We start from the raw sequence: 24540 nt of genomic DNA, 5'->3' as shown, positions 1-24540 counted from the left end.
TTGCAGCACAACATGTATTTCCAGCAAAGATATTTAGTGCCCTTGAGAATCCAGTCATATAAACGCTACCTGGCCCATGGGAACCCGGTCAACTAAATGTAGGATTTTAAGTGTCATGTGGTCATGTCTGAAATGCATGAATTTGTCTTCCTTTTCCTCATCATGTCTTTCAATGCTTGTCTGTACAACTTAGCTGGACAGTGTCCAAAATGTGTATAGAAAATGTGCAAGGATGTTGTTGTTTGCATGTGCACCCACGTGCACCCTTTTGTCCCAACATGATCTGGCATGAAGTGATCAAACGTAACACTAGTCCTTCTGATGCCTTCATTGTAATTTATTCACTATACTGAACATACGATACTCTGATAGAAATACTTTGGACCTTTTCATCTCATCCATACTCCTTTTAGAATGCGGAGATGCATTGTAGTCTCGCTGGTGTTATTAAAAATGAATGGTCATGGATATACACGTGACAATAATAGATCATGGTTTAGTATCATCGTCTGTGTCTCCGTTCCAGGCGAGAAGGGCGTTGTGAGGCGTATAATGTTTATTCTGTTGGTTGATGTCGGGTGATTCTGAGTTTTTTCTCACGTGTGCGTTGCGCAACCTTCCAAAGAATCGCAGCATTGTCTTACTGGGGAGCGAAAATGATATGAAGATATTGTATTTCTTTTAGGTCTGGCACATATGGTCTCTTTCACTCTAAAGCAGTGGTAAACATTTGTTTTCAAATTTATGGCCTTTATGGCCAATGATTTTTCATTGATTTCTTCATGAAATTACAAAACAAACAAAAACAAAATTGTAATTGATGAAATTAATGCTTAATTGCTTTTTGGCAAAGTTTTTAATAATTGAAAACAAAATGTAGGAAATAAAAATAAAGGGATCCATACAGATTGGTCCATACAGTGTTTGGGAACCACTGCTCTAAAGGATGTCATGAGGCAGCAATTTTGTGGGTGTTTCTTATTTTTTTCATTTTTCTTTGCTGTAAGAGCATCAGAACTGCTGACACGCCACAGATTGAGCTCATTAGGCCTGTAATGGCTTGATTGTGTCTGCTTGCCCATGATACGAGTGTTAGCGTATTAGCGAGCCGCTTGGCCATGCTACGAGTGTTTGCACATTACAACATCCTATATGTACAAAATTATAGCAAGGGCAGAGCAGGAGCTAATAAACCCTCTATTCCAGGTAACACACACTTAAACAATACTAAGAGAGCTGAGTGATCTTCAACCGCTTATCCGGACTTGGGTAGTGGAGGCAACAGTTCCAGCAGAGATTCTCAGAGAAACATTAGCAACCTCCTCCTGGGGGATCCCGAGGTGTTCCCAGGCCAGTGTGGAGATGTAATTCCCCCAACTGGTCCTTGGTCTGCCCCGGGGACGTGCAGCGAGGACCTCTCTAGGGAGATGCTCGGGGGGCATTCCGTACTAGATGCCCGAACCACCTAATCAGACTCCTTTCCAAGCAAAGAATCAGCGGCTCTACTCCGAGTCTCTCTCGTATGACTGAACTTCTCACCCTGCACTGATGACGCTGCAGTCATGTAACTGTAACCTACATGACGGGGAGATTTTCTTCGATTAAGTTCATGGGTACACTGTAAAATGGGTCGACGTCATTTGGCTGTAATGATATAAATGTTCTTCCAGATTCATTAACATTGAACGGCCTACCGGTTGTTGTCTTAAGTTTGTCACGATTGACATTTGCAAGTGTGTTTGGCTGGCTGCCCAATGAGCCCATGTAGTGTTGCAAATATACTGTAGGTAGCAAGACTGCAGTCTCTGTGCAAACCCCCACGGAATCACTGGAATTGTATTTGATGGGAATTGCAGATGCTGTGGTTTTCCCAGCAGACTTAGCAAAGGGGTGAAAACGACTGCCAGGCCTAACCGCATACAGTAATAGTCCCTGACATGGACGCCCCTGCAACAATGGGGTCCATTTCTAGGGTGAAACTGAGGTTATCACCTTCCATTCCAGTAAAAATAATGTCTGCTAGGTGTGGTTTTAAAATAAATATGTTCATGTTTTAGCTCTTACAAGAGCAGTCCCATAACCTCCGCTGGGCATTCGTACCAACATTTTACCGGAAATGTGGGTTGTTGTTTGTTTGTTGTTTGTTTGTTTGTTTGTTTGCTTTTTAAGACTAGGTTTGTTATGCCGATATATTTAAATGGTGTTCATGAATCCCTAGAGAGCAATCTTACCAGCAGTGGTGAATGATGTCAGACTGAAACACCAAACTAATGTGAACTAAGTGAAAAGGTGCTACAAGTGCAGGCTATAACTATAATTGAGAGGTCTAACCTAATTATAAGGCATTTTCTCTAGTAAACTTGACTTGAGTGGCCTTGGTCGGTCCGGTCTTTAGTCACTCCACATCAAATCTCTTCGGTGAAAACTGATCTATAAGCTCACAACACGTCACATCGCAAGCTTGTTGATCACCTGTTTTCGGCAAATCTCCCCCAGAATAGGGATGGTAGGGTTCACGTTGCTTCTACTGTTATCATAACCGTGTTATCATAACAGGCTTGCGTGCTTTTGCCCCAATTCTGTCACACAGATGACAGTTTTCCGTATCCCAGCTTTGCGTGAGGGGACGGGACCTGACCTATCACGGTTTCCACTGACCTGTGGAAATACAATATTTTAACTAAGTGCAAGGCCACCCTGTCCTATTTGCGTGTGGCAGTGTGTGTGTGTGTGTGTGTGTGTGTGTGTGTGAGAGAGAGAGAGGGAGAGAGAGAGAGGTCTACAAAGCAGCCCATGAGCTGCATTGAGTTCACAAATATAACAGCATTGCATGCACTTTATTTCTCTCTGAACAGATTAGGATTAGCAAAAAGGTGGAAAAAGATAATATTGTGCTAGCTACATAATATCTGTACATCAATATCAATTCAGGGAAATGTTGGGCAATTACATCTGGTGTAGGAACAAGCGCCGTAATTGAGTACTCGAGATAAAGAATTAAGAGTATGTAAGCAATGCTTTTGGTCCTACAAGGAACAGCACACGTCTTTGTCACATCACAACTAATTTGTTAGTAGCATTACACCACTGTGTGCGTCAATTTAACAACAGAAACAAAAATGCACAAGAACAGATTGGATCATGACATCGGTTACTGGATGTGGGGTTAATGGATAAAAATTGCATTAAAATGTTGCATAGAAGAGAGATAGAAAAGCTTTCAAGTGGTGGATGCCTTTAATATGGAAAGCCAGTTATACACACATGGCATCATCAGAGCATCTGGTGTGGAAAACATGGAAACAGAGGGTGAGAAAAACAACTTGTAAAAGAGAAACCCTTGTCTTCAGTTTAATTATCCAAAGAGGGAAGAAGAGCACCTTGGTAGAAGTCTGGAATGCAGATGCCGCATGCACGCACGCACGCACGCACGCACGCACGCACGCACGCACGCACGCACGCACGCACGCACGCACGCACACACACACACACACACACACACACACACACACACACACACACACACACACACACACACACACACACACACACACACACACACACACACACACACACACACACACACACACACACACACACACACACACACACACACACACACACACACACACACACACAGACAGTGAGATGATGTAATCCATGAATGGAGATTGCTCTACCCTGATGCACGAGAAGATACCATATGGTCTGCAACAAACACCCACATACATCTCTTTTGATTGGTTGAGCCAGCTCATTAAAGTGTGGACCAGAATCTAAGCTGAACCTGTGATGTCTCCCCTGGAGACATCACAGGTTCAGCTTACAGAGTAAGACCTTTTATTTTTTCATCTATTTGTTTATTGTCTCCACCAGGCCGAAGGCATGTGGGGAGAGTATGTTTTGCACTCCGTCCGTCCGCGTGTCCGTCCGTCCGTCCGTCCGTCCGTGTGTCCGTGAACAGCTTATCTCGGCCACCGTTAACCCGGTCGATGCCATATTTTGCACACACACTCCCTGGATGCCAACCATGAACCTCTGCCCCAAACTTTCCAGAACGGCTGTTATAGCGCCACCAGGAGGCCGCTTTGTGCAAAACAAGTTTTTGCACAGTACACCTACAGATTTTGTCCAAACATCACGCAAATTGGTACACAGTCTCTCTAGAGCCATTCAACGAAACGGGTCTTTCAGATTTATCAGACTCCATCCTGATTGGTTAAGATTGGCTTCCAAAGTTCACAGGAGTGCTCAGTTTCAAACAAAATGCTGCAAATCATGAACACATCGCGTGATTTCCCTGAAATTGTGCACCCACATTCCCACTAGGCCGAGGACGAAATGCCACATGAACAATTTCAACTCAGCCTCAAGGTGGCGCTATAACTGGCCGAAAAGTGTTTTTACCTCTAACTGCACGGATCTGTGGATAACCTGGTGGAGACCTGTGCCCGGAAGGGCACTTTTTCTAGTTACATTTCTTTTCCTGGTGCTTATTGCAATGCAATAATTAATGCAAAATGCTAGCAAGCGCTTACTGTTGCCCTGGTGTATGGTTTGTATGGGATCATGACCGGCTTAAGTTTGTTCTGGTATCATTAAAATGCTTAAGCTATTTGCTAATACTTTAATAATGTACACATTTCACTTCTTGCCTCTGCCCGTTGCAGTGGGGTTTTAGTCTTTCATTTGTCCCTGTGGCAGTGCAACTGTGGAACGACTTGTACAGTGAATTGTTGCCAGACCCGATATATTAGGAGGGATTCACACGATGGTACCGGATGCGCACTCGGGACGACTTGGCAGATGTTGTGGTAGTGTGAATGCAGCGTACCGTTCCAGGGAGCGGATCACCCAACCGCTCCCGGGACCGCATCGGGGCTTTTTCTGTTTTGCGTATATGGAGTTAACATTACTCGAAGGGCAGATTGACACTGAGTCCGTTTGATTCAAACTGTTCCCGAATACGATTGCCTGGTCCCCGCTGGCCATGATTCACATTGGCCTTGAATCTGATTCTTCCGCACCCGAGTACACTTCATTCAACTGTATTCAATGCTTTCACATTGCAGCGAGGGTACAAGGGTTCCGAGTCTCCAACATACTATTGGTCCGAGTGTGACCGACTACCTACCTCAAACCCTAACCTAACCCTAAATGCAAGCATGGAGCAGGGCATGTTCCACTGCATGTCCGACCGTTGTTCCATGTCCGACCGTTGTTAAGTTTCGCTGCCACTCTTAATTCACCAGATATACCCTTGTCAATTAGTCATTATTTTTCCCTTTTCTTATTTTTTTTAAAGCACAGTTCGATACACCCCGTTTTCTCCTTGAGTCTCCTGTAATGGAATCACACTCAATAATGTGATCGGACAGCAGGGCAGCATGCGTGTACGCACTTGTGTGCTCACACGCACGCGCACGTGCACACAAACACACACACACACACACACACACACACACACACATGCGCACACACACACAAACACGCACACAGGCACACATCCTCACATACTGCGAGTCCAGACTGTTTACCGCCACTCTGCCGTAACCACTTTCAACCTGGCATTTGCGACGTGTTCTTTTGAGCTTGTAGATTGGGTATTTTTTGGTGGACAGCACAAAAGTATCACAATTCACAAATAATTCAAAAAAGCTACTGGATTGTACCCTTCGTACAGCAGTGGTCTTCAACCAGTGGTGCGGGTCCATTCAGTTTCATTTTACTCTCAAGAGTTACATTATTGTTAGTCTACAAAATTAGAGCATGTAAAATAAGTGGTATTTTGATCAACGTTTGCCTGTTATTTCTCCTAATGGTACCAACATAGCATAGAATTGTGGACAAAATCTAAGGTAATGGTGGTCCGTGGTGACTGGTGAATAAATATTTGATATGAAACGGGTTGAAATGCACTGGTCTACAGAGTGATGGCGGTCGGAGTCACACTGCCACCGGCAGGGTCACAGAACACGGGCCAGCAGTTTCCTTTTGCTTGGCGTGGTAATCTTGCGAGGTCCCGCACACCGCCTCTGGGCACTCTGGGGCTTGTTTCTCTTCTGAGCAACTTTAACCACATGAACACTAGCAGGCCAGTTCTTTCACGTCATAATGGGAGGAGCATTTTCCAAAAATAGGAAATGTGTTATATGATTGGTGAGAGAGAGCGAGAGAGAGAAAGAGAAAAAAAGGATGGGGCCATGTATACAGACCCCTGGGGGACCCCCCGGTCAATGAAGTACAGTGACTTACTTGACTTAATCCTCTTTACCCCGTCGAGGGGCATAGGGCGTCCACCAGAGCTCTCCATCTCACTCTCCATTGGGCCTGCGCTTTTGCTTCCTGCCAGCTCATTCCAATGTCCTTTAGGTCCTGGAGAGTGGAACGTCTCCAGGTGTTTCTTGGCCTACCCTGTTTCCTCTTCCCCTGTGGGTTGTAGTCCAGGGCCTGTCTTGTGGTGTTATCTGTGTCCTTTCTAAGGGTGTGGCCTATCCAGTTCCACTTTCTCCGTTTGATGGTACTAGCTATACTGTCCATAACTCCTCATTTGTGGTTTTGATGGGCCACCATAGCTTGAGGATGTAACGCAGGCGGTCAATGAAGTACAGTATATAGGGTTTAAAGTGGTTAATATCCTTACTTAACCTATTGAGACCTAAAACCAGATCCTACAAAATGTCTTCCAAATCCTGACAGTTTTACCAGTGGTGCACTAGTCCTCAAACCTTTTAATGTGAAGGACCCACAGAATTATCTGTATTTGGCTGCGGAGCCCCATCTGAAAAGATGTTGTTTCAGAAGCAAATATTTGAGTTAAAAACGTTTGCTGTGAAAGAATATATATTCAAATATGCACACATTTTCACAGCTTGTAGATCTTCTATTTTTCAACAGGTAAAGTTTAAAATAATGGTTAAAAGCTAAGGTGACACTGGTGACACTGATGCAGGTCTGACGTCCTCATGCTGGTCTAATTGGGATAAATAGCATGTATCATTCTTCCCCAAACAAAGTACATTTACTTAAGTACTTTACATAAGTACAATGTTAAGGTATTTGTACTTTACTTCAGTATTTATGTGAAAACATTAGATTTTGATTATTATTACAAAACATACACTAACCACTTCAGCCCTATATATATTTCGGCCATTTGAAAATAGCCAATCTAAGCTCACAATGTGTCGCGATGTGACACATTGTGAGCTTGTAAATTTGCTATTTTCAAAAGATTTGCATACATTTATAATCTTGAAATGGGACATTCTGCACAATGAGTACCTTTACTTTTTGTACTTTAATGTTTGTAATTAATTAATCTTAATCTCCCTTTGACTGTGGGTGTTTTTCACTAACCTTTGAAGAATCACCCAATGTTGTACGTTGTACTGTATATGTCCACCCACAGGTGCCTTAAAATAGCGCACACGACTGTCCTAATATCAGAAAATAATCTATAAGCGATCCTTGAAAAAAAGAAAGAAAAACAGAGCCGATTTTATCGCGCCACCAACCATAGGATTCCATTGTGGGGACTTTCCACTGGCCCATTACAGCCACGGGGAGAGGTTTTTTTTCCGGTCACGTGATCCAAACATGTGACAAAGGACCTGCGGAAAATGTCTCATAAGTTATCAAAAGCGGCCTCCGGGCTCAATAAAACAAAACTCTGGCTTCTCGTGTTTAGCGGGGAAAGAAACTATCAATTAACTCAGGTAAACTCAGGTTAATTTTAAATTTCTGGCTTTTACAGTACTTTACAGTACTTTGTGAGTACTTTTTCCACCATTGGCTATGCTCTGTGTTAGTTTGGTCACTGAGCATTTTGGGGTCGTCCCTATGTTCCCTCAGCGCTATGTTCCCTCAGCCCTATGTTCCCTCAGCCCTATGTTCCCTCGAGTGTAAAATGAATCAACTTATTAATAGTGTAATAGCGTAATAACGTATTAAGTGTAATAGTGCAATACGTTTAGTAGTGTAATAGTGTAATGGTGTAATTAGTGTAATAGTGTAATAAGTGTAGTAGTGTAATAGTATAATAGTGTAATTAGTGTAATAAGTGTAATAGTGTAATAATGTATTAAGTGTAATAGTGGTAATAAGTGTAGTAGTGTAATAGTGTAATTTGTGTAATAGTGTAATTAGTGTAATAGAGCAAAATTTGGCACATAGTTACATATGTGTTTGTGCTAAATTCAAATTGAGTATCTCAACTTATTTTAGCATCTGATTGATGGCATATATTTTTGTTTGCATCATTAGAAAGTAATTCCGTCCAAAAGGGGTTAACTATTTTTGAGTAACATGGAACCAAATGGTTACCTTTTAAGTTCTCGAAAGTTAAATGATTGTTATTATTATTAGTTAGAAGTCTACACAATTGAGGGAACATAGGGCTGAGGGAACATAGGGCTGAGGGAACATACGTATGTACGGTCCCAGGATTTTATTCAAATCTCGCAGTCACAGATTGAGTTAATTATAGCATGGAAAAGGAAATAGAGGGGAGTAAATCAACAACACCAGCTTGCACAATTGTCTTATTTATTTTCCTCATTTTAGTCGTTAACCTTCTGAAGCAGAAGGGTAAAATAACCATAATGGCTATGATGTGCATACCGGAAAATAACGAGCGCTCCTTTACAAGAAATGGAATTAACAAGCGCTGCACACACGTTTCATCAATTACATTTGGTTTTGCGACACTGCCATGAGGGATTCTATTGCTTTAAGCATTCACAAATCAATGCCTTCAATTTGATATCATTTTCTGTGCTCTGCAGGCGTGCTTTGTGGTAGCTGGCTGGCTGCAGGACTGCAAAGGATTGGCAGATAAGACCCGCTCCCTACCGACTGCCCCAAGAAAGAGTAAGTTCAGCAAGGACATTTATACACACCGGTTTCGCACACTGAAAATGACTGATCTACATGCTTTTGTAGACCGGCCATTTTTCTGCACACAACAAAGTATGAATTGGGCTTAACGTGACTCATGAACTCAAACCTATGCATACTGTATGACTTATGCAATTTCAAATATTTATACTAATGACTTTTGTAAAGAGTGCACCACTGTTTAAATACCAAAATAATCATAATTTACCTTCTCTTAACAATTTATTAGAGCGCATGCTGTCTCATGTTGGAATTTAGAAATGCTGATGAGCACAAAGTAAGAAATATTGGCCTATTTATTGATATTTTTGGCTGGTCTTGACGACAAAACTCTTTCCACGAGCACATTGGAACAAGAATAACCACTTTGTTTTTGCCTGTCTGGGCTGCTTTTAATCCAATAATAACTTGTAAAATACAGGTCAGTACAGACCTAGTTGTGGCAAATCTCTTTAGTGAGGAAAGTGCAGAAATGGAAGTTGCTCTCAGGAAAACATGAAACACACCAAATAAAACACACACACACACACACACACACACACATTATTGTTCATCCCTTTTTTAAAGGTTGTATTTTGGGCTTGTTGGAGTGCTGGATTGTTGACCATTATTATTTATCTACTCATGGAAGTGGCAACGCAGATAAATATTCTTTAAAAGCGTATTTAGGCGATCCCTTGCAGCATTTCAGCATAATCTAAGTCTTTTAAAGCCAAATACCAGTATTTCACCATTATTTAGTGCAAATCTGACCATCTGTTTTGTGGACCAGAACCATGGTATGAACCCATTGCAATTAGAAATGCAGGCTCACTCCCAATCTTTCGCCGTAGTCTGAAAACCCATACCGCTTCAGAGTCCATCTTGGCCCGTAGCACTTGCACTAGCCTTGATGATCTTACAGGTGCATGCATGCATAGGCTAAATTGATGTAATTTAGATTCATAATTTAGCATTTTATGTAGACGTAGCACTCTACAGTATAATGTACTCATAGCCTCACTGTACAGATAATCTACTGTTAGACAGATATTAGGTTCTTAGGTTGCTTAATATGATTCTTTATGATAATGTCTATGTATTTGATGTATTACCATTGTTGTTCTCGCTTACTGTTAATCTCTCTGGATTAATAGCGTCTGCTAAATGCCTAAATTGTAAATTTTGGACAAAGAAACCAGACTCTGCTAGCATACTGCTATCATACAAACCCAAGTTTTCTGAACCTTGCTCATGCTGTATTGAACAGCCTCGCTGGAACAATCGTGCGTGAGGTGCCTTTCTCCTTCCCCGTTCAGTGTTTCTCCATTGGTCCAAGAATTAAAACCAGGTACCTCATTCCACAAGCTGTCTCTCTAATCTTTAGCTACTGCAGTCAGCGTCTGCATATTTTGTTGCATGATTTGGCAGCAGAACGTTGCATTCCCTGGCGATATTCTTTGGACAACACAATCTAATCATCCCGACGATGAAGCCAGTGATAGCTTGCTATCTCTCAAAACACAATAAAATCAAGGTAATTCCTGGATCTGAGTCTGGTTACCATGGGAAAACGTATAAGCCTTGAACCGACTTGATGATGAAGGTAGTGTTATCAGTCAGTGGTGGACTAAGTACATTTACTTTATTAAGTACTGTTTTGAGGTATTTGTACTTTACTTGAGTATTTCCAATTTCCAATACTTTTACTTCTACTCCACTACATCCCAGAGCCAAATATTTTACTTTTACTCCACTACAATTATTTCAAAAGTTTAGTTTCTAATTACTTTCTAGATTTTGATTATTATTACAAATCAAACTTCAGCCCTATATAGATTTTGGCCGTTTGAAAATAGCCGATATACAAGCTCACAATGTGTCACGATGGGCAATGGTAATTTACTACACTGCAATGTAGTAAAGGACGATTCCACCTCCAGGTTTTGGGGGGAAATGAAAGGCGGGGGTTTTCATCTCCCTCATCTGCTTGGCACTCTATAGCGCCTTCTGAAAATATTTGAAAAGCAAGTATTTGAGTATTATTAAGTAAGTAATTGAGTATTTTTTCCACCACAAGGAGGACGGTTGACCGTGTGTCCGTTTCGCCCAAGGATACGACAGCATCCTCCATCGCCCCGTGGTGCGTTTTGCCCAGGGATACGACAGCATCCTCCATCGCCCCGTGGTGCGTTTTGCCCAGGGATACGACAGCATCCTCCATCGCCCCGTGGTGCGTTTTGCCCAGGGATACGACAGCATCCTCCATCGCCCCGTGGTGCGTTTTGCCCAGGCATACGACAGCATCCTCCATCGCCCCGTGGTGCGTTTTGCCCAGGCATACGACAGCATCCTCCATCGCCCCGTGGTGCGTTTTGCCCAGGGATACGACAGCATCCTCCATCGCCCCGTGGTGCGTTTTGCCCAGGCATACGACAGCATCCTCCATCGCCCCGTGGTGCGTTTTGCCCAGGGATACGACAGCATCCTCCATCGTTCCACACCTTCAGCAGGCAGCAGAAAAACCTTCTTCTCCGTTCATCTCTCCCCACAGGCTTTAGAGGAGTGTACTTCTCTTCAAGTTTAGATATTTTTAGAAAAGCTAAAAATGGCAAGATATCATGAATTCTTCCTCTCTCTTCTGTGTCTTGCCTTGCAATTTGTAACCCAAACCCTTGGGTTCTCGAGTGATGAGGGATGATTCGTTATACAATAGGGCACAGGAATAAACAGGAACCCAATTCCCTTTTTGGGGAATTGCAGCCGTTTGATTTTTGCTGCTGTTGTAATCAGGGACGGATTAACCCCTACGAGGGCCCCTGGGCCGGTAATATTCGCAGGGCCCCCATAGCGCGCATGCGCGCGACATTTCCGTGTTTTCATCTTTTTAACCTAAATTTAACGGGGAGTCTGTCCCCGTTACAATGTGCTAGACCCCTGGGAGATGGATTGCTATGAGGTGGAGCGCCCCACGTATCAACAGCTTCCAGTACTTCCCATACGACTTGCGGCACCCGTGCTACTCACACGCCGAGTTGGTGAGAGCTCTACCGACTGAGCTACCCAGACACGAACATGTAGGATCGCGTTGAACTTGAACGCGACCCTACATATATCGTTCTCACTCTTCCTCGCTGATAATGACGAGAGGAGACAGTCACTGGCCTGCCTCGTGCGTGTCTCAAGTAGCCTCGATGTTCCGTGCATGGAAGATGGGAGGAAAGTAAGACGTGACTGTAAGCCTTGTCTCCTCATGCCCCTACAGGCTGTTGGGACGGTGGGGCCATGAGCCCAGAGGCGCTGCTCATGTGACGGCACCACGGGTCGAATGAGATGTTGTGGAGAAAGGAAACATCTTAACGGCTCTCTCACTCTCTGTCTGTCTCTCTTCTCTCCCCTCTCTCTCTCTCTCGCTCTCTCTCTCTCTCTCTCTCTCCTGTATAGTTTCCTCCCATTCATCTAATGAAAATATTCTACTATAATTGTAATATATCCACTGAAAGGATATTACAACACTGCTTAACAGACATAAACTCTTGGTCACTCACACCTGAAGTGTGAATTTCGTTTGTGATGAGAGCTGACTGTAGCTATGAAGTGATTTTTAGGTTAGCTCATTTCTGTAATGAAATACAACATTAGCGGAATAATAACCTGACCTTTACAAAAAAAAGTAGCATTATGTAATTTTGAATGGCCTTCCATCAAGTGTGTGTGCAAACACACGCGCACGCATGTAAACACATTTGTATGCCTGCAGAGTTACACCGTGTAAGAAACCTCTTTTACACACATACAAAGAACAGAGGCTACATTAGCAACACTGAATTTTAAGTATCTTAATCGTGTGTGTGTTTGTGTGTTTGTGTGTGTGAGTGTGTGTGTGTGTGTGTGGCACCGGTCACACTATTATTTTTTCTTTTTTTTGGGGGGGGGGGGGGGGGGGGGTGGTGGGTGGGGCACAACGGGGTGGTGGGTGGGGCACAACCCATGGCGTTCTTGTCTTCCCCTCCTCCCTTCGCCTCCGTTACCGTAATGAGCGTTTAGTGCAGTGTATGCAGGTTATCTGCTAGAGTACCTGCCATGCCAGGAAACACAGTGTGACAGAGTAGTGTGTTGTTATTCTGGGCCACCCATTTCTGAATTGGTGATCCCAAACTCGGAGGCCTCTTAACAGGACGTTGCTTGACAGTGCCACCTCAACCAGTGACACCTCAACACTTCACTATTGCCACCCGAGTACTTGGTGTGAATGAAAGGGCAATTGAATAATGCCGGTCCAAGCCATTTATTCTGCTCTACTGTAGGTGAAATCACAATTGAGCCACTGCCTTTAAGTTTGCAACCTCACAGCCACTAGGGAACAACACACAAAAGCTGTACACAATCCAATATCTGCCCATACACAATGGAAATACAACATAACTGTACCAGTTCCACTTTGAACACTCCTTGAGTAGACCACACTCAAATTGTTGGCCTGCAAGGCATGACAGTTTGATACACAAATAATGCACCACACGCACCACATGCCTCTGCATAACCACTCTAATCGGCTGGTTCAGATTGCTTCGTGCTAATATCACTATATTGCATTCAGTTTCCAAAATGAAATTACTCAAACCAATGCAAATCCCTGAGAAAATAGGACAGTTGCTGATAGACCGCAACGCTTGTTTGTTAACTTATTTTTGGTTACATGGATGCCAAAAAAGCAGGGCACGTGGTGCGAGCGCTATGATCCAGGGTGTTCGGGACGAGTTTGAAAGGGTACATTGGGTTGCTCTTGATCTTCTAGGCCAGACCTGGGCATTGTACGGCCCACCGGCTAACTCTGACCGGCCCGCGAAAGATTACTTGATAATTAGAAAATAAAACATACTTTTATTATCATATGGGTGGACTAAAACCGTATTGCTTTTATTTTGAAGCCCATGTATTCTCACACTGCACGCAATCTGCACGTCAACTGTGCACGTGAATTGCGTGTGATTGAGAACCTGTCTTCCCTCCTTCACCCCCCTCATATGCGAAAATGTCTGCTTTTTGGATTTATTCGTGACACAGCGTCGGTGAATGCAAATAGCCATGAAGCCCAGCTAAGCATGCAGCTCCACAACACGGTAGGGCAGGCGCATGATTACCAAACTTCCTCGCAGGAGGACAAGTTAAATCCTATTATGCTTTATTTAACCCGCTCTAACCTGCCTCGTCAATAAAGTTAACTTAAGATATGCTGCATCATACGGCGGTGTTGTGCCCCAAATGTGGCATGCTTCTGAAGTTCAGAACGGTTGGGCGATGCGCCATGAGCTTGTGGATCGTCTGTTTTCGGCACATGAGTCAACACAGTTGTACCACAAAGTAAATCTGGCAGAACGTGCACACATCAATGCCTGGATTGCCTGCCAGGCTGCCAAGTCTCAACAATATCATCACTGGTTGGCTTGTTATTGTGTTTTCAGAACGTCGTTGTTTAATGGTTGGTAGTGACTCAACACTCATCTCACGTTGATAGTGCAGCGTGCCATGTAGGTTGTGAAAGAGGCACCTCCAGGGTCCTCCGTATGGAAGAACAACTATTAAAACAGCTACCTCTAATGTTCTCATTGTTAAAATAAAATGCTAGTATTTACATGACTTGTAACTTAAATAAAAACATAGTTTTCAACTGGGAAAGGAAACGTCTCAAGCCTGCAAGTACAAAGTAAAAAAATCACACCCATGTGAAATGAGGGGCGCTCTTATTGTACATCATCATAAATGGTATAAATTTACTGCTTTTTATATAGAAATACAATTGATATTATGCATAATTAAGTTCAGCCTTTTGCCCCGGCCCTCCAAAATATTTTCTGTTTCTAATTCGGCCCCTTGGGAAATATAATTGCCCACCCCTGTTCTAGGCAATTGCCTTGTTTGCCTGTATGGCCGGCAAGTAAATATCACAATTCATAAAGACACAAACATTCACCATAGTCCATAGTTGGGAATTGGGAATTCATAATGGGGGGAAAAAAATCACGACCCAGGTAGGATGGGTAAATTACGTCAGACTTCGGTGCTCTATTGCAAAAATAGCTGTTCTACAAGATGTGAGCTTGTAGATCTGCTATTTCTTCTATTCTGGAAATATAAATAAATACAAATAAAACCTATACTATAAATGTATCCCTTACTGGCCTGATTAAAAATATATATTTTATAAATATATATATATATATATTCCAATTCCAAACCCTAACCATGTTCTGAAAAAACTGTCTCTATGTCTGTGATTCCCAAACTATACTATACTAGTCAAAGTTTTAAATAATGGTTAAAAGGTGACACATTATGTGTTCCAGGTATTAATGGATTCATGTGTGATTCTAGAGGGCAGCTCCAAGGTGGAAACTGGATGAATGTGAAAGAACCCTGCAGTTCCACTCATTAATTGTCATAATGCCCACCTCGTGAGACCTGCTATCTAGTTCTGAACAGAAACCACATGCAACAGTTGATTAAACGGGGAGGGTGATAATTGTCACTGCACAAAATAAATAATAATCTTTTAATTTGCAAAACTTTCAAAAACAAAGAAAATAGCACCTTTCTTTTAAATACTGTTTTTATTAGGCATTTTTTGTATGACAACATCAGAATATTATCGACAATGAGTAGTTCTGTTAAATAAAATGAAAGAAATAACAGGCAATGTAAATGTTCCACATACAATACATAATAAAAAAGACATATGAATGTGATAAACATGAAAAAACAAAAAACAGTTAAACAAAGTGTGAACAGACAAACAAAACAGACAACAGGACAGACACTCTTGCTCTCAAACTTTCCCAACATGTTGTTGTAAATTAAGTGAATTACAGACATTCTTTTTTTAAATGAGAAAAAATAAAATAAAGAAAAAACACTCAGTTCCTTTTTTTTCTTCTTTTTTTCAATTTTCTATTGTGCTATCTATTGTGTAGGAGGGGTTAGCGTGCACCTATTGAAATATTCAATGAAGGGTTGCCATGTCTGGTAGAATCTATCTTCACTCCCTCTCAATTCAAACTTAATCTTTTCCAATTGTAAGTAGTGCATAACATCTCTCATAAGTGAAGTGTGAGTAGGAACCTGTGCTTGTTTCCAATTCAACAGTATCAGTCTGCGAGCCAGTAGAGTCACATATTTCACCATGTTATATTGGAAAGTAGACAGTTTTGAAAATAGCACTTTTAATAGCAATTTTTTTAGTCGATATAAACAAAATGCAAGTACTTTTTTTCACTTTGATTCATTGATATATTAAAATATAGCTTTTCGACCATCTTACCTTATCTTACGATTATAATTGAAATGGCCAAGCCAGGGGTCAGGGGTCTGCCAGCACACTAGCTCTCCAACTGGCTCCAAATTATCACAAAATATCGCTCAGTGGTCTGGCTATTGGGTAAGCTAATTTCCCCACGTTGAACGTAGGTGAAGGTGGTGGCTCATGCGCAGTAGGCAAAGAGAAACGTACTGTATCTTCAGTGGTACTGTACTTGTGCTTCCTGTACCTGGCGGCTCAACCATCACAAGAAGCAATCCACTGACATGCTTCTTAGTGAGTCGTGAGGACCCGGGTTGGAAACCGACTCCCAGCGTCTTGTATTGTGTGTGTGTGTGTGTGTGTGTGTGTGTGTGTGTGTGTGTGTCCTCTCGCTGCCCTTTGTTTCCTGTCTCTCTACACTGTTCTCTCTGAATAAAGCAGAAACAGTCCAAAAACTTAAAAGAAAACAATGCACAGGTACAGTATATATTATGTGCAGCACTGTACTGAGTGTGTTGCTGGAGAGAGGTACATGTACAGTATGAATAGGTAACATAATGCTGTGTACACCGACATGCGTGGCACAGGTATGAATATAGGTATCATAATAACACAGTGCACACTGACACGTGTGGCATACCGTATAGGGGCAAACCGGGCCTCCCAAGACTGACAGAAGATGAGCCATCGCTCGTCGCAATAACGCGTCTTATTAAAATGAGTCCCCCTCCCCCCTCTTCTTCCCCTCGCTGCGAAGGTGACTGCCTCAGATGAATTCATCTTTACACCACCAGCAGAATCTAGGCCAGCCATATTTCATCGCCGACAGAAGCGAGAGAGGTTTTTGCGCTCGTAAGCAGGCAAGCCAATGAAATGAGAAGCAACGGCGGGGGCATTCTTAAGCCCGCACTCTGGGGATTTAGAACGCAGGGGGAGGGTTATTGGTGGGGGGGGGGGGGGGGGGCACAGAGTGGCTTCATGACGCAGCAGAGAGAGCCGTGTTGTGTGTGACGCAGGGAGAATGAGCGCTTTATGTCGGAGGTACAGTGAAACTAGTCACTGCTCTCCTAGGGGAGAGAGAGAGACACACACACCTTTCCATTAGGAAATGATTCATGAACAAAAGGTTAAAACTGACCTTTACATTAAAATGAAATGTCAGGGTCCAACCTATATTTTTTTCACTTTAATCGAGCATTGCACCTCTCTTGTCTGATCATGGCTAACGTGGATTATATAAGTGAGCAGATCATCATAATAGTTTTCAGCCAGACTTGCAACCACATTTTGTACAATATTATTGTAAGAGCAATTTTATTTCCCCAGCTTAGCTATCCTGTGGGTTTCAACTCTAGATCCAAATTCCACCTCTTATAGGCTAATGCGATCTTATCGGCTAATATCATCACTGAGTTCTGAACCCCTTGACCATGAAAATGACTAGCTTTAATAAAAGGAATGGAAGTAATGCTTCAGTAGTAGCCAATAGAGCTTCCCACCACCTTTTCTGTATGTGCTCCGTGGTCAGTCCAGACTGGCCACATGTTTGTGTTCCTCACTTCAGGACCCAGGAGCACAGGAACAGTCCTTGCCCTGTCTGGAAGATGTCTTAACTCATAAGCCCTATTTTATGCAGCATGTTTGTTGTGTGAGGGTGTTGCACAGTGAAAATCACCTACAAGATCACAACACGTCGCATCTCAGCACTCTGTCATCAGTACGATGTCACTACTGAGTACTGATGTCACATTTGGGAATGGCTGACATGGAAATCCTTATACACATAAAGGACACAGACAGAAAGATGTGTACAACAGATACTCTTACAACAGTTAAGGTGTTTCCAGCCGAATATCGGAGAGAAATTCGGATTGCGTAAAAAAAATAATCTCACTTTATGTCGATCACGTTTGCACACTGCCACCAAATATTTCGTCCGTATAACGTTTTTTCAGTCCGGGGTCGATTTGTTTTCATTTTCCGCAGCTGTTTAGTGGGGTGTTGGGGACAGGCTGACAGCTACTGATAGTCTAATACTATCGGATCCGCAAAACGCACCAGTGTGCAACCACCTTTACAATGTGGATTGTATTACCGGGTGGGGCATTGATTCCCAACCGGCATTGTTCTCAACTTGCATCGTTCCCGTGTAGGCCATGTGCCTAACGGACACCAGAACATTGTCACCTATACAGGGGTTCGCGACTCGGTTAAATAGGCCTAATTTAGTAGAAGCACAATAATGGTTTTCAGAATGTACTCACTACTTTTGTTTTATGTATGCATAAAAGAGCTTATTCACTGATGTGTGTATATAGGCCGTGTTGGGACCCATGAAAAAGTGCTTAGAAAATGAGTTTCGTTCCCATGTCAAGCGAACTACGCATTCAATGCATTTTTTCATAGATAATACCCTTCTAGACTTTGGGTAAAAAGTTCTACTCATAAAAACCTGCTGTTTTTTTTTTATAGCCATAAATGTATAAACAGTTTATAACCAAAAAACGAAAATCGTGTGCTGCTGTTTTTGCTTGTAAAATGTGTTTTTGGCAACAATTTTTTTTTCTAAAATGTCAAATGCATATACATAACATCTGACATAAGTATTGGTGCCTTTAGTTTACTCATATGTGAATTTATATCATGAAATGTAGCATATTTGTTAAAGAATATGCTTCAACTTAAGTGTTTGCCACACAGTACAATGAAACCTACACAGTAAATTGTGCCAAGAGCTTATGTTTCATACATAGAAAATGTCTCAACCTAATGTGTAATGAAAGGTAGAAAAGAAAATCAGGGCACCTTGGACCAACATGGCAGAAAATCTATCAAAATGTTACCACGCCCCCTAAATTGGAATAATGCAAAGAAATGGACAAGACTAAAAATTAAAGTACTAGAGGTCAGAATTATTACAACATATGGTATGAAACATTTATTTATTTACAAGTTCCGCAAAGTGTCACAGCATCTGTCATTTGTACATCCAACCCCCCCCCCCCCCCCCCCCCCCCCCAAACTACAAAATAGCATACAAATGTCATCATCCCATGTACCTCTTTCTTCTGTTTCCTTTGACACATTTTCACAGTCCTGGCAGTGACATAAATCAGTGCAAGACAGTTTTGCAGACATACATGAACATCTTTCAGTCTCACATTTGCTTTTTTACAATTACAGTGGACTACCTGCAACACACTATCAGGGGCAGGATTTCTAGTCAGCCATGTTACTTTTAACTCCCCATCCTCCATGCCCCCTCCACTGCCAATGGGTGAAGGAGCACACATCCTACTAGTCAGAGAACGTCTCATCACTGCTGCTTGGTAGTTTGCCCTTTTGCAATGTTGGTGGAGAGCATCACTTGTTGGGGGAATGGACAGTTCTGGCAAAGCTGATGATGCCGTACAGAATGATTTGTACCTTGCATCCTGAAACAAGTTCTGTGTCCCTGTCCTTTAGACTGTGGATTGTGTTGAAGGTAGGAGGTGCTTTCAATGTGTAAACTGACTTCGGCAGTGGCTGTCTGTCTGGTCTAGACATTGTTTCAACAACAGAACTTTGTAGCATAATGCCATTTGTATGGTGAGTAGTTCCACAACCTGACAGTGTCTCCTCCCCAAAACCAATGTTATCCCACACCAGTATGGTAGGTGCCTTCTTTGAGAACCCCTTAGGAATTTTGTCTCTGCCCTCTAGAAGTTGTAGTTGAGCTAGGCTAGTGTCTAGACTGACAACTGTGTTCCATGAAGCACAGTGTCCTAATCTATTCAGTAGTGACAGAACATTGGATGAACCTGTTAAATGGCGAACAGTTAGACCAAGACACAGTGACTTAGGCGTCTGCTTCCGACCTTTAGATGCACAATGTATTGACAAACAGATAACACTTTTAGGTTTACATCTTCAGGAATATCAACATAACAGTCTAGTGTTGGTTCCTCTGTTGCACCTATAATCCAGGAAATTACATTGAATAGTTCAACTGGCACAACAGATTTTGCTTCAGAAACATTCAAATCCTCTGCTGTGGGAGGCCAAGGGCATTTCATACCGGGAGTTTCATTTACAAGTTCAATATCAGTCCTGCACTATACAGTGTCCTTGTGTGCTCTGTAGTTTGTCCAGATGTGTGTTCATTGTCACTTTCAGTTGGCTTACCTCGGTTGACTCAGTTGTGGTCGTGTCTGATGGATAGCCTGTCTAACAGTGTATCTGCTGATAATGTTTCAACAAAAACTAGTTCAGAGATGTTGCGTGTTGCAGCTGGGGGAAATCACGGGCCAACCGCCTTTTCAGTTTATCCTGCCTGCAAAATGAAAATATAGAAAAAGACGGGCACAAATGTATAAATAAAGGGATTTTTTCACAATGAGAAACAAATTAATTTAAACATAGTGTCATAGCCTTTCTTGTGAGCGAATAAATCAATAAAATTGAAACTTTTCAGTATGAAAGAGGTTCTTTTTTGTTTACTGAACTGTCAAGGACACAGTTACCTGTAGTCTGAAGCATCAATATCCTCATTCTTCTTAACAATGTCTATGAACTTCTTCCTTAGTTGGTTCATTTTCAGGATGACTCGTTCGCAGAATATGTTGTAGCTGGCAGCAAAGGGTTGTTAATTTCTGAAAACACACACACATACACACACACACAGACAAAAAAAATACTTAACATGTGCAAAGGTGTCTGCTGTCAACATTGTATCTAAAGACAGCCAAAATACAGAGTATATATATAGTATCACACATTTACAATTCAAAATGTAGGTGAAATTTGTTTTTGTATCTTCTATCCATTATATGGTTATGTAATATAAAAATAACAGTGACCTGCCCCCTTGACCTCCATGCATTCCTAATAATGTAGTAATTCAATCAGCAGTGTTTCAGTCTCTGTTCTGTAGATAAACACTTTTATCAATGATAAGTATAATATAATATAATAATATATAAATGCACTACATCACAAGACCACCGCCTTTCTATCTGCAAACTTCCTTACCCAAAAAGACATGATATTCAACAGAGTGATCCCACAAAGCCTTGGCCTCAAACACAGCACATCAAAGACCTCTGATCTAATGGGAAAATGATAGGTCTGTATGTAAATACCGGTAGCACAGTTATCGTCATAATCAATATTTCACAGTCCAATGTTAACGTGTGTGTGTGTGTGTGTGTGTGTGTGTGTGTGTGTGAGAGAGAGAGAGAGAGAGAGAGAGAGAGAGAGAGAGGGTGGTCGCTTACCTGACAGACACTGTTTCTGCTTGTGAAAGCTTCTTCCGTTTTCCAAAACAGTAATATATTTGTCCACAAATGATGCAGATGGCTGGAAGGACATGGCCAGCAGAAGGGACGGGCAAACCTGTCCGAGAACGACGTTTCTTTCGGGGGGTTTCAGACGTGACTGTCCGAGGCAGCGTTCTCCTTCTTCCCCCTGCACCGTCTATGTGCAGCGTTTCTCGGCCAAACACAATAGTCTTTTACAAATAAAGCGACAGTAACACGTGGCGTGAAACACAGCGTCCTCGTTAGTCCTTTGATTCCCTTTTACGCACTTTTCCCCGCTGTTTTGGTTTATTTTTCCCCTCTTGGCTGGTTGAACTGGTGGCCGCCATTGCTCTAATATTATTATGGGAAGGGAATAAAGCTGCTACGCGATTGGTCCACGTGACCAAAACAACACCACTCCCCTTGCACATATGATTACGCCTTGTAAGAAATAGTCCCGTTTTAATTCGCGGATTATAAAATAACTGCAGGGCGGGACAAGTAGAACTTTTTTATTTAGACTGTCTACCTATAAATCTCTTTTATGGAGAAAAAATTGTGTAGTCCCCCTTCCGTGGGAACGGACCTGAACGAAAAGGGACCTCACCACACGGCCTAATATATCATGCCAAAATGCCAGCAGGTACAAAGAGGTCAAATAGACATGTTTAACTACTGTACACTTTCTCTGTACGACCCATCAGTAGGACATGTGTCAATTGAAAGAAATTTATATTTTTGCAAAGGCAATTTGCCAATTACTTCAGCTGACAGTACAGTATGTGTAGAGTGGATTGATTACACGACGAGTGTAAGCATACAATCTACAGTATCTATAAATACACCATGTCTCTGTCTGTCTGTCTGTGTGTGTGTACGGCTGTAATGCACATAACTCGAGAACCGTTAGCCCCACTGTAATGCAAACACAGCAGACATAAGAGAGACGGAGGGAGTTCTTTCAAAGGAAGCAATATCCTTGGTTTTTTTAGTGCTTTGTTTCAAACAGCAATGCTGTCTGGAAATAAACTGTATAGTTGTGTTTACTGTGGGCTATACTGCTTATGCAGTGCATGTATGCTCACTCAATTATCGTATCCAAATCTTTTATAGTACATAACGGCATGTGTATCGTGTTATGATGCAACTGTGTTATTGTATTGGCTTATTACCAAACTACGCGCCATCCAGCAGCATCCACCATGTGTTTTTCATGATCCTGAGGCACAAGTGATTCGCAACACTGCACCACAATAGGACATGTTTCGAATTTATTCATGTTGTTGCTGTCGGGCGGAAAAACCTTGCATGTCCTAAACTGTTAGTTTGTTACAAAGAGTGTGTACTGCCAATGGATTAAATGTAGTTATTATTTACTCACAAGCTCTAAACACTTATGATGCTGCCAGAGTTTGTCAAAATTAAGGCGCTAGAGTGCCAAACAGATGGGCAGATTTTACTCTGAAAAGCCCCGCCTTCCATTTCCCCCCAAAACCGGGAGGTATAATGTTCCATTACTACCTCGCGCTACCTCGTCTGATCTCTCTTTAGAAGCGTTAATATTCTAAACGAGATGCTTGGATAAGTCAGAAATTAGGACAGAACACTGCTGTTCTGATCAAAACCATGGACAGCGACATAGATTCAGATATAATGGCAAGTTTTTTCGGCCCGTAAACAACGACCTTTAAAAAGGACCTAAAGACGCCTATGCACGTCCTTAGCACCCCGCGGTTTTATTTAAGGACGTGTAGACGTCTTTAGCACAAAAGCTGCTAATACCTTTCATTGGTTAGATATTTATCAATCCCACAGACCAATTTAAGGCTTGTTTGGTGAACACTAAACATTTCTCAAAAATACCAGGCCTACAAGCTCACAATGTGTCGCATTGCGATATGTTGTGAGCTTGTAGATCAGCTGTTTTTGCTACTTTTATGCAACGCGATCATATAATGAAGTATGATTGTTTTATAAAAAATATGAAATAGACATACAAGGTATGTCTGTCTGTCTCTGTCTCTCTCTCTGTCTCTCTCAGTCCGTTACTGTACCTCCTTCAGAAAGCAGAAACACAACACAGATAGCGACGTGCACGCCAGTTTCCATCCATCTTTTGTGACGTGTGCCAGACAAGAGACGTCGCATGGATCCAGTATCAAAGCGCGCGTGCGTGTATGTTTTGGAACCCGGGCCGGTCAGGCAAACGCCAGCCAGTTGCAAAAACAATGTAGTCATTGAGACGGAGCGGAGCCAGAGGCCCGCTATCACTTTTCGGTGTAGATTCTAACACAGCCAGAGCGGGGTCTGCACACCGTCACTAGTCTGTGGCATCTGTTTCATACCGCATACACTGCAGATGGAACTCTGGGATTGTCTGCGGCAGTGATTTAACTAACAGTGCACAGCCATTTGTTTAGTTAGCCTTTGTCTCAGACAGTCACTTGGGCTGAAGATGAGTGCGTTTATTGGATGAATTGTGACACAAGGTTTTGTCATGAGCGTAAACTTTGTTTCCATTAATATTATTATCGGTGCATGTGCTGGCACGTCTATGTGCGTTTTGCCTATACACAAACGAGCGGAGAAAAAGTCTTTTAATGACGTATCAGGTGGCAGTCAGAGCTGTTTGAACATGTCATTGCTCTCGAGTACAGCTGAGGCCAGGATGCCACAAGGCAACTCTGTGTGTCAGAAGCAGGCCCCTAGATGTGTGTGTGTGTGTGTGTGTGTGGGGGGGGGGGGTCATGTGCAGTCATCTTGGCTCAGATCAACACAACATGACAAGGCCCTCACCAATACAGGCTCACACCAGCATCTACAGTACATGAACTGGTGTGTTGAGGCTGGTATACAATATGTATCATTCATGCCCCCAGCTCACCGTTGCCCTTGACAATGCCAGCTTGTTGACTGGAGATAAATCACCAGCTACTAGGTGCACTTAACCGCCAACTGTCCTATAGTGTATTGAAACTTCTGGATGTCCCGACAACCAAATTGAGGCTTAGAGGGGACCGTGCCTTTTCTGTCAGCCCCTATGGCTGTGGGACACCATCCCCTACTCCATTAGAACCTCCCCTTCTA

General features: G+C 42.5%; 1 protein-coding gene across 2 annotated transcripts in view; it reads left to right on the top strand.

Moving 5' to 3' along the window:
- Positions 1–24540, top strand: part of adarb1b (adenosine deaminase RNA specific B1b) — a 184881-nt gene that overhangs the window by 51984 nt on the left and 108357 nt on the right. For both annotated transcript variants that reach the window (XM_083776941.1, XM_083776940.1), the window contains exon 2: positions 8787–8871. The gene's annotated coding sequence lies outside the window, so the exon portion shown is untranslated. The remainder of the gene's footprint in view (positions 1–8786; positions 8872–24540) is intronic.

The sequence above is a fragment of the Protomyctophum parallelum genome (genome assembly GCF_964188405.1).
Source record: "Protomyctophum parallelum genome assembly, chromosome: 11".
Taxonomy (NCBI): domain Eukaryota; kingdom Metazoa; phylum Chordata; class Actinopteri; order Myctophiformes; family Myctophidae; genus Protomyctophum; species Protomyctophum parallelum.
This window is presented reverse-complemented; position numbering and strand designations above follow the sequence as displayed.